The 15,568-nt window shown below is 46.9% G+C and overlaps 1 protein-coding gene across 1 annotated transcript in view; it reads left to right on the forward strand.

Moving 5' to 3' along the window:
• Positions 1-15,568, forward strand: part of LOC126285133 (homeobox protein DBX1-B-like) — a 212,517-nt gene that overhangs the window by 163,113 nt on the left and 33,836 nt on the right. The window lies entirely within an intron of this gene.

Consider the following 15,568-nt stretch of genomic DNA (forward strand, 5'->3'; position numbering starts at 1 on the left):
GTCTGTAATTTAGTGGATTACTCCTACTACCTCTCTTGAATATTGGCGTGACCTGTGCAACTCTCCAGTCTTTGGGTACGGATCTTTCGTATATGATTGTCAAGTGTGGAGCTAATCCGTGAGCGACTTCCTGCGCAGATTTCCTACGAATTTTTACCATCACCCTCTGCGACGCTCGACGGTCCCTATCCGTCACCACATAAGGTCTGCCTGGTCGCTGCTCCTCTCATTTCCACTTCACGACCACATCACCAACAATCGACTTAGACAACATTTAGAAGGGTTGAAATTTTTCCGGTGAGTCTGCTACGTACATAACGTACAGCGCCTAGTCCAATGAGCTTTCTTGACCGACCCATTCTGCCGTTACTGCTACTCTACTGACAACGTTACACTCCCGCCTCATTTATACTAACGGATCTGCCTCTCTGCCATCTAGCGGTCAATTTCACATTACATAACGGTGTTTGGATGCTTTTGATTACATAGTGTATCTCGCTTAGTGACCATGATACTTATATTACAGGAATTCGGTCACTTCAAGAGCCGTACAGACACTTCCTTCTCAAGTTCTTCCTGCAGTGTGATAAGGTGATGGGAACAAGCGGAAATGATACTGACCCAAAACGGATTCTGAGGCACGCAGCGTAGATGTCAGATGTGGTCAGCCAGTGGAAGCCTGACGGTAATTTACGATATACTGAGCAACAATCCGTAGTTGATGAAGTTAGGGCATGGAGAGTATTTTACGTGACGGTGTTGCCGTTTTCGCTGTTTGTCCTACCACTTTATGTCCGTCAGACGTGTCCGAAAGAACAGACACCACATATACAGGGTGGTCCATCGATCGTGACCAGACCAAATATCTCACGAAATAAGCGCCAAACTAAATAACTACAAAGAACGAAACTTGTCTAGTATGAAGGGGGAAACCAGATGGCGCTATGGTTGGCCCGCTAGATGGCGCTCCCATAGGTCAAACGGATATCAACTGTGTTTTCTTAAACAGGAACTCCCATGTTTTATTACATATTCGTGTAGTACGTAAAGAAATATGAATGTTTTAGTTGGACCACTTATTTCGCTTTGTGATAGATGGCGCAGTAACAGTCACTATCATATGGCTCACAATTTTAGACCAATAGTTGGTAACAGGTAAGTTTTTTAAATTAAAATACAGAACGTAGGTACGTTTGAACATTTTATTTCGATTGTTCCAATGTGGTACATGTACCTTTGTGAACTTATCATTTCTGAGAACGCATGCTGTTACAGCATGATTACCTGTAAATACCACATTAATGCAAAATGTTCAAAATTATGTCCGTCAACCTCAATACATTTGGCAATACGTGTAACGACATTCCTCTCAACAACGAGTAGTTCGCCTTCGTAATGTTCGCACATGCATTGACAATGCGCTGACGCATGGAGTCAGGAGTTGTCGGTGGATCACGATAGCAAATATCCTTCAACTTTCCCCACGGAAAGAAATCCGGGGACGTCAGATCCGGTGAACGTGCGGGCCATTAACAGTGCTTCGACGACCAATCCATCTGTCATGAAATATACTACTGAATAGCGCTTCAACCGCATGCGAGCTATGTGGTGGACGTCCATCATGTTGGAAGTACATCGCCATTCTGTCATGCAGTGAAACATCTTGTAGTAACATCGGTAGAACATGTCGTAGGAAATGAGCATACTGTGCAGCATTCAGATTGCCACCGATAAAATGGGGGCCAATTATCCTTCCTGCCATAATGCCGCACCATACATTAACCTGCCAAGGTCGCTGATGTTCGATTTGTCGCAGCCATCTTGGATTTTCCGTAGCCCAGTAGTGCATATTATGCCGGTTTACGTTACAGCTGTTGGTGAACGACGCTTCGTCGCTAAATAGAACGCGTCCAAAAAATTTGTCATCGTCCCGTAATTTCTCCTGTGCCCAGTGACAGAACTGTACACGACGTTCAAAGTCGTCGCCATGCAATTCCTGGTGCATAGCAATATGGTACGGGTGCAATCGATGTTGATGTAGCATTCTCAACAGCGACGTTTTTGAGATTCTCGATTCTCGCGCAATTTGTCTGCTACTGATGTGCGGATTAGCCGTGACTGCAGCTTAAACACCTACTTGGGCATCATCGGTTGTTGCAGGTCGTGGTTGACGTTTCACATGTGGCTGAGCACTTCCTGTTTCCTTAAATAACGTAACTATCCGGTGAACGGTCGGACACTTGGATGATGTCGTCCAGGATACCGAGCAGCATACATAGCACACGCCAATTGGGCATTTTGATGACAATAGCCATACATCAACACGATATAGACCATTTCGGCAATTGGTAGACGGTCCATTTTAACACGGGTAATGTATCACGAAGCAAGTATCGCCCACATTGGCACAATGTTACGTAATACCACGTACTTATACGTTTGTGTCTATTACAGCGCCATCTATCACAAAGCGAAAAAAGTGGTCCAGCAAAAACATTCATATTTCTGTACGTACTATACGAATATGTAATACAAAATGGGGGTTCTTATTTTTAAAAACGCAGTTGATATCCGTTTCACTTTTGGCAGCGACATCTAGCGGGCCAACCCTAGCGCTGTCTGATTTCCCCCTTCAAGCTAGACGAGTTTCGTTCTTCGTAGTTTTTTCGTTTGATGCTTATTTCGTGCGATATTTGGCCCGGTCACTGTCAATGGACCACACTGTATAGTGAAGGTGATGAAAGTCAATGATGAACACGAAGCTGGATCTCTTACGAGAATGGAGATGCCGCGAATAATGAGGCGACTGAGCAGGGACACTGCATCAGCAGTGTGTGGTGTAAGTTGAAATGTTGGGTCTAACGCAAGGCGTGCTTTCGGCCGAGTTGGCCGAGCGGTTGTAGGCGCTATAGTCTGGATCTGCGCGACCGCTACGGTCGCAGGTTCGAGTCCTGCCTCGGACATGGATGTGTGTGATGTCCTTAGGTTAGTTAGGTTTAAGTAGTTCTAAGTTCTAGGACTGATGACCTCAGAAGTTGAGTCCCATAGTGCTCAGAACCATTTGAATCATTTTGAAGGCGTGCTAGGGTGTCAGTCCGGTTGTGGTGATCACTGTGTCTGTATGGCGTACTGGTCAACGCATCTGCCCGGAAAGCAGGAGACCCTGGTGCGAATCCCGGTCCGACACAAATTTTCAACTTCGTCCATTGAAGTAAACTGATGCCCACTGGCACTGCGTCGAACACATTGTGTTGCTGATATGCAAGTAGCAGAAGAGGGATAGTCGGTGGTGCGTTTTGCGGAGCAGTAGAAGGACGTCAGCTGTTAGTCAATATTGACCGCCAAACTCAGTGTCGTGCTCTTGCGGCTTACAGCGCCTGATGATCACAGCGCGTCGCCGCAGCTCCACGAAGTACTCGGCTGGGATCGTAAAACGCGAGGGCAGCGCCTACGCCGCGCTGCGGGGCCCGCTTTTATTATTCAGTCGGGCCGGGCGGCGGCCGCCTGCTGCTGTTGATAGGTCGGCAAGTCCCGCCACAGGCCGGAAGCCAATTTCTGCAATTGATGGCGCGTGCCGGCCGCGGCGGCCGATAATCCGAGGGCGCAGGGCCTCCCCCGCCGTCTGCCTGCGGCTCCTCCTGCCTCCTCCCTCCCTCCGACGTCCGCATCAGCCGCCACGCGACTCAACGAGCCGCTTCCTTCCCCCATGAATGTGTGCGCACCATCTTCTAACACACGCCTACTCGTGTGGTGCGAGTTATCCAGATATATCTTCTGTGCATCACTGTAATTGTGATGCAGCCGGGGCTTTTCATTGTGCCATTTACTGTATAGTGTGTAAGTGGGTTATAGCCTCTTCCCGATGTTATTCAATCTGTATATTGAGCAAGCAGTAAAGAAAACTAAAGAAAAGTTCGGAGTAGGAATTAAAAACCACGGAGAAGAAATAAAAACTTTGAGGTTCGCCGATGACATTGTAATTCTGTCAGAGACAGCAAAGGACTAGGAAGAGCAGTTGAACAGAATGGACAGTGTCTTGAAAGGAGGGTATAAGATGAACATCAACAATAGCAAAACGACGATAATGGAATGTAGTCGAATGAAGTCGGATGATACTGAGGGAATTAGATTAGGACATGAGACACTTAAAGTAGTAAATGAGTTTTGCGATTTGGGGAGCAAAATAACTGATGATGGTCCAAGTAGAGAGAATATAAAATGAATACTGGCAATGGCAAGGAAAGCGTTTCTGAAGAAGAGAAATTTGTTACCATCGAGTATAGATTTAAGTGTCAGGAAGTCGTTTCTGAAAGTATTTGTATGGAGTGTAGCCACCTATGGAAGTGAAACATGGACGATAAATAGTTTGGACAAGAAGAGAATAGATGCTTCCGAAATGTGGTGCTACAGAAAAATACTGAAGATTAGAGGGGTAGATCACATAACTAATGAGGAGGTATTGAATAGAATTGGGGACAAGAGGGGTTTGTGGCAAACCTGACAAGAAGAAGGGACCGGTTGGTAGGACATGTTCTGAGGCATCAGGGATCACAAATTGGAGGGCAGCGTGGAGGGTAAGAATCGTAGAGGTAGACGAAGAGATGAATACACGAAGCAGATTCAAAAGGACGTAGGTTGCAGTAAGTACTGGCAGAGTGGCTGTGCGGTTCTAGGCGCTGCAGTCTGGAACCGCGAGACCGCTACGGTAGCATGTTCGAATCCTGCCTCGGGCATGGATGTGTGTGATGTCCTTAGGTTAGTTAGGTTTAACTAGTTCTAAGCTCTAGGGGACTAATGACCTCAGAAGTTGAGTCCCATAGTGCTCAGAGCCATTTGAACCATTTTTTTATTTTTTTTATTTTTTAAGTACTGGGAGATGAAGAAGCTTGCACAGGATAGAGTAACATGGAGAGCTGCATCAAACCAGTCGCAGGACTGAAGACCACAACAACAACAACTTGTAAGGTGGCTATAATTTCGCACCTTACAGCACAGATCTACATACTTTCTCGTGATTTACAACCGGAATTAGTTATCATTTGATATGTTGTACATCGTATATATGAATATTTAAAGAAGATTGACATTGTCACATAGACCTTGTAGCACTAATCTACATACTTTGCCATGATTTACAACCGGAATTAGCTATCATTTGATAGATTGTACATCGTATAAATGAATATTTAAAGAAGACTGACATTGTCACGTACATCTTGTAAATACTTTTTAACGCTGATTGCATGAATGTTGATAGAGTGTCTTTATTATCAAAGCGGCGTAATGAATGGTGCAAATTGTTCAAATGGCTCTGATCGCTATGAGACTTAACATCTGAAGTCATCAGCCCCTAGACTTAGAACTACTCAAAGCTGCGGTTGGGTTGTTTGGGGAAGGAGACCAGACAGCGAGGTCATCGGTCTCATCGGATTAGGGAAGGATGGCGAAGGAAGTCGGCCGTGCCCTTTCAAAGGAACCAACCCGGCATTTGCCTGGAGCGATTTAGGGAAATCACGGTAAACCTAAATCATGATGGCCGGACGCGGGATTGAACCGTCGTCCTCCCGAATGCGAGTACAGTGTCTAAACTTAAACCAACTAACCTAAGGACATCACACACATCCATGCCCGAGGTAGGATTCGAACCTGCGACCGTAGTAGCTGCGCGATTCCGGACTGAAGCGCCTAGAACCGCTCGTCCTCAGCTGTCGGAGGCGTAATGAATGACTGCTAATACTAGTAGAGGTTGGAAAGCCAGTGGAAATGAAATGGCAGGCGTATCTCAGGTCCTGGGTGGAAAGGCCTGCACAGGTGTGTTGGTCCTGCTTAACACAGGAAGTAACAATACCCAGATGGTCGGGGCACCTGAGCGGTGAAGCACAATATAGTGGCGTCTGGTTGGTTTGTAGCTAGGCCGGAAGGATAACCGGAAACTGTGAAAAACTACGACGCAGCAGAGAAAAACATGAATCACGCAGGCTGCGTTAATTCCTAGGATTTTTACTCTGAGAAGCGTACCATTGTATGAATTCCTAATTGATGGGGATAGGTATTTCCTCTCAAACTTTCGCGCTGGACGACGAAAGACTAAAATATGGTTGGTCGGCGTTGGGAAGAATCTGTAGCCGGCCGCGGTGGTCTCGCGGTTCTAGGCGCGCAGTCCGGAACCGTGCGACTGCTACGGTCGCAGGTTCGAATCCTGCCTCGGGCATGGATGTGTGTGATGTCCTTAGGTTAGTTAGGTTTAAGTAGTTCTAAGTTCTAGGGGACTAATGACCACAGCAGTTGAGTCCCATAGTACTCAGAGCCATTTTTGAAGAATCTGTAGAGAGGGAGAATATTCCGTGGTTTCGAGAATATGATTCGCCTTGCGCAGTTACGAGGGAGGGGAGCCGAGCTTTGCTGGGAAGCCAGTGGTGGAGAGAAGGTGGTCTTCTGTTGTGAGCGCCCTTGTTTGACGGTCGCTTAGTATCAGCTTTTGTTGGTACAGCCAGACTTGCTGTCTATGTTCACAGGAGATATTATAGTTAGAGCGGCTAGGTACTGTACTGTTGTGAACTTACACTAATCTGGACTTCGCCTATGGGTAGAGAGTCGTCGATTGAGTACGCAGCGTTCAGTGATTGAGAGCATTTCTTCTGCCTATACTCACGTTGAGACCTTATCTGAATTCCGTCCTTGTAGCCGGGAGTTCGCGTTTCATGTCTGTAGAACACAGAGAGGAGGAGACAGCATTAGATTACACTAGTCAGAGGACCGCCTTGTGCAGTCCTAGTATTTGAATGAGTTGTTTTTATTTATGTTTTGTGGCTGGAGTTCTTCCGTCGTCGCAGGCGTGCACGAGAACGCGCACTCCGACGCATCGGAATCAGTACATACGGAGATATTGGTAATTGTTTCGGCTTATTAGGGCTAAACAGCTGTGATCACGTAACTTTATTTCCACTGTGATTGCACACCACTGTAGATCATCTTTGAAAGTAGCATACAAAGGGGCAGATTTGGGCAACTGATCACTAGTATTAATTAGGAGATTCATTTGTGTCTCTTTATGTCCATTGGACATTAATATATATACAGTTATAATGTAAAGGGGTTTTTAATCTACAATAAATGTATAAGCAGAAACAACATTTATCATTTAGTAGTTACTAGTTCCCTTAATCATTCATTTATGTTTAGGTTGTAATTTATATGTTAGAGAGCAAGAAGGAGGGAATAATATCACAACTAAGAGAGCCTAAGATCTGCTTCAGGGGTCAGTCAGACAGGGCCAAATCTTGATTTTCGCGTTTAATATTTTCCGTTGCGCACATTCATTTTACACACGCCTGGAGTAGTATCTTGGAGCTGCTGACAACTGCAATTCTCTAAGTTGTTGGGGTGGTGTGGTAAGTGCTTTTAAATTCAATATACAATCAGAAAAAAACACGCACCACGAAGAAATTATCGGAATGGGACGGAACTCGATACTTGTGACGTACATGTACAGCAGACAAACAAATGATCAAATTTGCAGAAAAAATTTGATGATTCGCTCAAGAGAAAGAGCTTCACGAATTGAGCAAATCAATAATCTGTGAGTTCACCTGCTTTATGAAAGCAGTTATTCAGCTTGGTATTAATTTGTAAGGTTTTTGAGTTACCTCCTGAGGGAATATCGTGCCAAATTCTGTCCAATTGGTGCGTTGGATAGTCAAGATTCTGAACTGATTGCGGAACCGTGGCCATAATGCTCTTGATGTTCTCAAGTGGGGACAGTTCCAGCGAGCTTACTGGCCAAGTTACCGTTTGAGAAGCATGAAGACAAGCGTTAGAAACTCTCGCCGTGTGCGGGTGCGCCCAGGTTGGCTTGCTATGAAGGGCAACAAAACGGGGCGTACAATATGGTCGACGTAGCCCTGTGCTGTAAGGGTGTCGCGAATGACAACTAAATGTGTCCTACTATGAAATGAAATGGCACCACAGATCATAATTGCCTGTTTTCAGGCCACATGGCCGGCGAGAGTCAGTAGAATTATCTTCAATGATAAGTCCCGGTTCAAACTGAGCTCTGATGAGCAGCGAAGACGTGTCTGGAGATGCTCCAGACAGCCGTGGGGTGTCAACCTGACTTTCGCCCGCCATGCGACCCGATAACAAGGAATGGGGGGCTGTCATGCCATTTCTTTCATCGCAGCACCCTTTTGGTTGTCATCTGCAGTACTCTTACGGCACAGCAGTATGTCAATGATATTGTACGCTCCCTTTTGTTACCTTTATAGCAAGCTACCATGGGCTTGTATGTTCTCCCTGTTTCCGAATAGCGTCACAAGCATCGTGACAGGCTTTCGGAGAGTCTGCACATCAGCATGCACAGTGCTTTTCAGATGCCCCCAGAGGTAAAAATCCAGATAATCTAGCAGCCCATGCTACGTCCTACCCAGCGTGCGAATCCGGGGAAGACGGTGAGGTGTCGGCAAACCGTAATGCAGAATTGGGTGGTGCTCCTTCACGCAGACAGCACATAACCTGTCGTATTGCACCGCCCCTGCACGTTCGTCTGTCTGCAAGGACCCGTGACCTAGCTAAGGCTCGGAAATGGTTTGAAATGTTGTGTGATGTATTTGGTGTCTGTGGTGAGACTTGTTTTGGTATAACCGTGCTGCTTCTCGACCGTTTGCATCTGCTTGGCCATAAACTGACACCGTCTCATATGAAACTTCCTGGCAGATTAAAACTGTGTGCCGGACCGAGACTCGAACTCGGGACCTTTGCCTTTCGCGGGCAAGCGTACTAACACCTGAGCTACCCAAACATGACTCACGACCCGTCCTCACAGCTTTACTTCCGCCAGTACCTGGTCTCCTACTTTCAAAACTTCACAGAAGCCCTCCTGCGAACCTTGAAGAACTAGCATTACTGGAAGAAAGGTGCGGAGACAAGGCTTAGCCACAGCCTGGGGGATGTTTCCAGAATGAGATTTTCACTTCTCAGCGGAGTGTGCGCTGATATGAAACTTTCTGGCACTTTAAAAGTGTGTGCCGGACCAAGACTCGAAATCTGGAAACATCCCCCAGGCTGTGGCTAAGCCATTTCTCCACAACATCCTTTCTTCCAGGAGTGCTAGTTCTTCAAGGTTCGCAGGAGAGCTTCTGTGAAGTTTGGAAGGTAGAAGACGGGTCGTGAGTCGTGCTTGGGTAGCTCAGACGGTAGAGCACTTGCCCGCGAAAGGCAAAGGTTCCGAGTTCGAGTCTCGGTCCAGCACACAGTTTTAATCTGCCAGGAAGTTTCATATCAGCGCACACTCCGCTGCTGAGTGAAAATCTCATTCTGACACCGTCTCGGCTTGTTCCCTATGTGAATATCGGATCATTCTCCTACTTACAGTACGGTGCCTCAATCACACAGCCTGAAACACAGGCTGGTCAGAAAAATTTCATTCGTTATCGCCCTCTACCTTGGCAGCGATGCATTTCCAGACACATGTTCATAGGACCTTTCTTTCTCCATTTGCAGTGAGGAGTCGCTCGCTGCAGTTTGTCGGCTGTATTAATGTTCACGGTGAATATGTAGTAGATAAGCAGGAAAAGTTGTTGCGAAAATTCTCGAAAAGTTCTTGACCGCTTTACTTTAAACCTTTACAGGATATTCTGATAGACATTCGGAAGGACGTGGGCTAAATATTTCTGAAAAATAGTGTTCAGGTTTTATTTTGAAATTGACTCTGAGAAAGAAAATCGTGTGTGTTCTGTTGTGAAAATGTGAAGTTTTGTTTTCTTTCTTACAGTCAGACAGATTGTTTGTCCCACATATATTCCTTCTCATTACATATATGTATTTTTAAAAAAAATTGTGTACACAGTAATCTGTAATTTTGTTAACTTCTAGTTTTTTTAAAAAAAATTATTTTTGTTGAAGGGAACGGTTGTGTACATGGATGGAGAAAGGGGCGGGATATGTACATAGAGAGGGGGAAGGAGGACATGGACGAAGGAGGAGATGGAGAGAGTCAGGGGCAGGAGGAGACAGACAGAGAAATGGCAGAGGAGGAGATCGACAGAGAGAGAGGTGGGAGGACGAGATTAGGATGTACATCCAATTTCCATATATATTTAACAATTTCGAATCGTTGTCGGCTTCGATAGTGTTTTACTATAATCGTAAGAATCAGTAGTTAGTACAGTTCTTTTGGTACTCCCTGCCCCTCCCCGCGGATCGGTGTCTGGCCTCGGTAAGCGGTGGAAGGAAGTGGACGACTCCGCCAGTCTGTAACCGTTTGCGGAAATTGGATAGGGGCCCGTGCAGTGTTTGCCGCTGCGGCGTCAGGCGGGCGGCGAATTAGCGGAGGTACACAAGGGCCGGCCAGGGGCAGCTGTCTGGCCGCAGCTGAGCGGTCGCGGGCGGCCCTCGGGGGCAAACACCGCCGGCGGCTGTCACGGCGGCTCCTCCCAGCACGTGCTCCGCCGCTTACCAGGCCCTCACTCGTCGTGCTGTCATTCTGGCCGTGTTGGCCCTTGGGAGAGCACTAACACAGCGTTTTCTGTGCTTCATCGGTGTCCATACACTGCTGAGTGAACGGCTCATCACTATTCTTCGACTAAATTCCGGCTTCTGTCAACAGGTATCGCGGTCTTCCAGCAGTTCTCTTGATATCATCAAGCCATCTCGTCTGCGTTCTTCCAGTACGTCTCTTGTGTTTCCAAAGTACGCCGAATAAAATATCATTTCCGGCTGTATCCTCAGCCTCCTCACTATTGGCTATTCTGGTCGCCAGGTATCTTTCGGACAGGGCTTTTATCAAACTTCGAGATAAGCGACCTGCGTATCCCTAATCATTCTAAACTGGTTGTGTCCAAATCCTATGTACTGGGCCGACGTAAGGTTCTGTGACTTTCTATCAGGACATTGTTTACAAGCGCCTTGTAAGGAAATTTGGGACCAAACTGCAGAGATCATCGCTCCCTCGGCTTACATGCTTCTTAATCTAACTTAAACTAACTTACGCTCTGGACAACACACGCACCCATGCCCGAGGAAGGACTCGAACCTCCGACGGGGCAGTCGCGCGAACCCTGGCTTGGCGCCTTAGCCCAGGCGGCTACCTCGCGCGGCCTTTGTTAGGTGTGTGTTCTTTATAGAAATCGTTGTACGAATGCAAAGCAAGCCTAAGTTGCCCTAACGTGACAAAACTATCTCTTAAACAGGCAGTTTACAAAACTATGTGAACATCACAAACACAACATGGCACCACACTTAATACGGTGGACGAAAACGGTTGGCATTCAAAAGAGCTTCCAGTCGTTGCGGAATGGATAAATACAATGCTGTGTGATTTTATGATTTTATAAGGAATCTGGTACCATACTTCCTGCAAGATACTGGCAAGTAAGTGGGACATTCAGTTATGCACCGACTTTTGCAGCTGTCGTCCTGTAATCGCACGTCACAATTCTCTTCCACGATCGTGTTTCACGATCACTCAACACTCACTTTGGTCGGCGTTGCGACTTAGCGGACGGTGATTTTCCGCTTTCCCTGTATGTGGTGTAAATCTTTGATACGGTGCCTCTTGAAACACCAAACGCCTCTACTACCTTTATTACGGAAACACCCACCGTACGCCCACCAACAATTTGCCCACGCTCGAAGTCACTTAGCTACGACGTAATGCACTCAGAACTACACGGAGCACAGTTCTAGCCACGACCGACACTTAGACCGTACTGAGGGCACTGCACGCGTGCCGTTCTCATACAGACATTTCAGATACATTTCACACATATTTAACATATTTCACACAGATTTGTACACATATTTCACCTACATGTCTCGCGAGTTTCGCTCCGCAGTTTCGTTTTCACGTACCACAATGTTTACGATGTCATATCTCCTGAACCTCATACTGTATAATGATACACTTTTGCAAGTACATCCAGTGGCTTAGGTGTCTGTTGTCTACGAAAGTGTTGTGAACAGAGTTAGTAGCAAAGGAATAATAAATTGAAATGTCATGCTTCATATTATAGCTTTACTGCATTAATAGCGAAAATGTAGTAAACGATAAATTTTTTTCCTTTGATCATTTTGTGGAGGTCGTCAGTGAGAAAAAGTGCCTTAAAAATTTGAAATTATGTACAAAGTTTGTAGCAAGTCTCTAAGTGATCTCACTTTTAAATACTGGATGACTGAAGCACGGGTATCGTATCGTGGGCTACGCTTCGTTTTCACCTCCACCCCTTTGATAGGTAGGTGGGTCTTACTTCCACAGTGACTCTTTCCAGACAGTAAATGATACGAGGTACCAAGCTAGATTCAAATCGGTCCAGTGGTTCAGGAACAGACGTGGAACCTACACTACTGGCCATTAAAACTGCTACACCACTAACTTGACGTGCTACAGAAGCGAAATTTAACCGACGGGAAGAAGATGCTGTCATATGCAAATGATTAGCTTTTCAGAGCGTTCACACAAGGTTGGCGCCGGTGGTGACACCTACAACGTGCTGACATGAGGAAAGTTTCCAACCGGTTTCTCATACGCAAACAGCAGTTGACCGGCGATGCCTGGTGAAACGTTTTTGTGATGCCTCGTGTAAGGAGGAGAAATGCGTACCATCACGTTTCCGACTTTGATAAAGATCGGATTGTTGCCTATCGCGATTGCGGTTTATCGTATCGCGACATTGCTGCTCCGTTGGTCGAAATCCAATGACTGTTAGCTGAATATGGAATCGGTGTGTTCAGGAGGGTAATACGGAACGCCGTGCTGGATCCCAACGGCCTCGTATCACTAGCAGTCGAGATGACAGGTATCTTACCCGCATGGCTGTAACGGATCGTACAGCCACGTCTCGATCCCTGAGTCAACAGATGGGGACGTTTGCAAGACAACAACCATCTGCACGAATAGTTCGACGACGTTTGCAGCAGTATGGGCTATAAGCTCGGAGACCATGGCTGCGTTTACCCTTGACGCAGCATCACAGACAGGAGGGCCTGCGATGGTGTACTCAACGACAAACCTGGGTGCACGAATGGCAAAAAGTCACTTTTTCGGATGAATCAATGTTCTGTTTACAGCATCATGATGGTCGCATCCGTGTTTGGCGACATCGCGGTGAACGCACATTGGAGGCGTGTATTCGTCATCGCCATACTGGCGTATCACTCAGCGTGATGGTATGGGGTGTCATTGGTTACACGTCTCGGTCACCTCTTGTTTGCATTTACGGCACTTTGAACAGTGGACGTTACATTTCAGATGTGTTACGACCCGTGGCTCTACCCTACATTCGATCCTTGCGAAACCCTACATTTCAACAGGATAATGCACGACCGCATGTTGCACGTCTTGCACGGGCCTTTCTGGATACAGAAAATGTTCGACTGCTGCCCTGGCCAGCACATTTTCCAGATCTCTCACCAACTGAAAACGTCTGGTCAATGGTGGCCGAGCAACTGGCTCGTCAGAATAGGCCAGTCACTACTCTTGATGAACTGTGGTATCGTATTGAAGCTGAATGGGCAGTTCTACCTGTACACGTTATCCACGCTCAGTTTGACTCAACGCTCAGGCGTATCAAGGCCGTTATTACGGCCAGAAGTGGTTGTTGTCGGTACTGATTTCTCAGGACCTATGCACCCAAATTGCGTGAAAATGTAATCACATGTCAGTTCTAGTATAATATATTCGTCCAATGAATACCCGTTAATTATCTGCATTTCTTCTTGGTGTAGTAATTTTAATTACCAGTAGTGTACAAACATGCGTACTTCCGTTTTTATTATCTGTATAGTCTTCAGCGAACCGGAAACTTTCGTTACATTCTACGAACATCTTGTGCTCAAAGAGTTTCCTGCTTCAAAAACATCTCTTCGCTTCAACAAAGACTTCGTCTACTTACAGTTGATGGAGTATTATTAGTGGGGTGAAAGTTAGGGCGATGAATGTTTAGTACAGCACATTCACGCAACATAGCCAACTCTCAACGTTCTCATGTTAATGCATTCGCCAGAAAGTACAAATCATCATCACAGACCACTCTCTGAATGTCACAACCTCAGCCAATACAGAATTTTGAGTAATTTTGTACTGATGACCTCGTTAAGTTCCCACCAGTTTGTTGAGGCGTTTACTGACCACGATTGGAACCCGTATTCGTGCGTCACAATAGGTCAGACGTCTCCAAGTTGGACGAAAGCGTGGCCGCATTCGGGCGGCGCCCACTGGGGGCTAATGAGTGTTATCTGTGGGAAGGCGCGCCTGAATTAGCCGCCCCCCCCCCGTGCCGGCTTTGTGCCACGGAGAAGGGGTCGGCGATTTGTTTTTAGAGCCCGCCGAGAGTGCGGCCAGGCTCGACTAATTCCTCCTCACCCAGCCGGCCGGGACGCAGCTATCAAGGGAGGGCGGAGGAACGAGGGGGCTGCCCCGGCGCTTACGCTCATAACGCAATTATCACGGGAGGGAGGGGAGGGCCAAAGCATATGCCGGCATTCTGCGGTGCGGAGCGGCGCGAAGCCTTCCCGCTTTTCATTTGTCTCGGGGCGGCCGTCAGCTCCCGCCGGCGGCGTTTGGGCCCAATTTATGGGGCCAGCCCGCCCTCCTACACCCTCAACCGTCGTCGCACCCCAGCGGCGGCGTCGAGTGTTTGTAATTAATATCCGGCAGACAGCGTGTTGTTTGCGAGTCTGCGACGCCGCGCCAGCGCGTAGGCTTTCTATCACCTCCCCAGTGTAAGGGCGGAATATACTAGCACCCAGGTAGCTACCGTGCTCCCTTACTTCAGAAAGGCGTTCTGTGCAGTTCTGCACTGTCGCCTAAAGAGGACAGTACGACCTAATGAATATCAGACCAGCTTTATGGTGGGATTAGCTTTGTAAAACTGCTGTAGACTACTGTAGACAATCCTAGGTAAGCATACACTACGAAACTTTTCCTAGTAGCTTTGGTCAGTTAAGGCCGTACCCGTATTAGGTGTAAGTTAGATGTGTTGCATTTTTTTCCGGGCATTACCTGATCTCTATCGCTTTGCTTACGTAAGAGATCATCATCTTACTAGGTTCCGCTAGAAAGCGGAAGCGATGAACTGTCTAGAAAATGAGTGGGGATATAAACTGACAGAAAAAAGGAGTTGTATGACATAAGCGAAAATTGATAGGCATGTTTCTACATCTGAGAAGTGATGTCTAATAAAATTTCGCACCAGTCGAAAAAGCACGGCGCAAGTGACGCCACTACAAGGATACAAAGAAGGTTTGCTTTAAATACACACTGTAACAATTTTGAGCGTTAATGACCTTTGGGACTGGACGCGCTGAGTTGATGTTAGTGAAGAATGCCTTTAAGGCCACAAAGACGCCATTATCATCAGCTCACTGAATTTGAACGAGGTAGTGTAATAGGGCTATGGGAACTTGGATGTTCATTCTGCGATACTGCAGAAAGGCTTGGCGGGAATGATTGCTAGAAGCGGTGGTCACGTGAATGTACAGCCGGCCGGTGTGGCCGAGCGGTTCTAGGCGCTTCAGTCTGGAACCGCGCGACCACTACTGGCGCAGGTTCGATTCCTGCTTCGGGCATGGCTGT

The sequence above is a fragment of the Schistocerca gregaria genome, chromosome 8, assembly GCF_023897955.1.
Source record: "Schistocerca gregaria isolate iqSchGreg1 chromosome 8, iqSchGreg1.2, whole genome shotgun sequence".
NCBI lineage: Eukaryota > Metazoa > Arthropoda > Insecta > Orthoptera > Acrididae > Schistocerca > Schistocerca gregaria.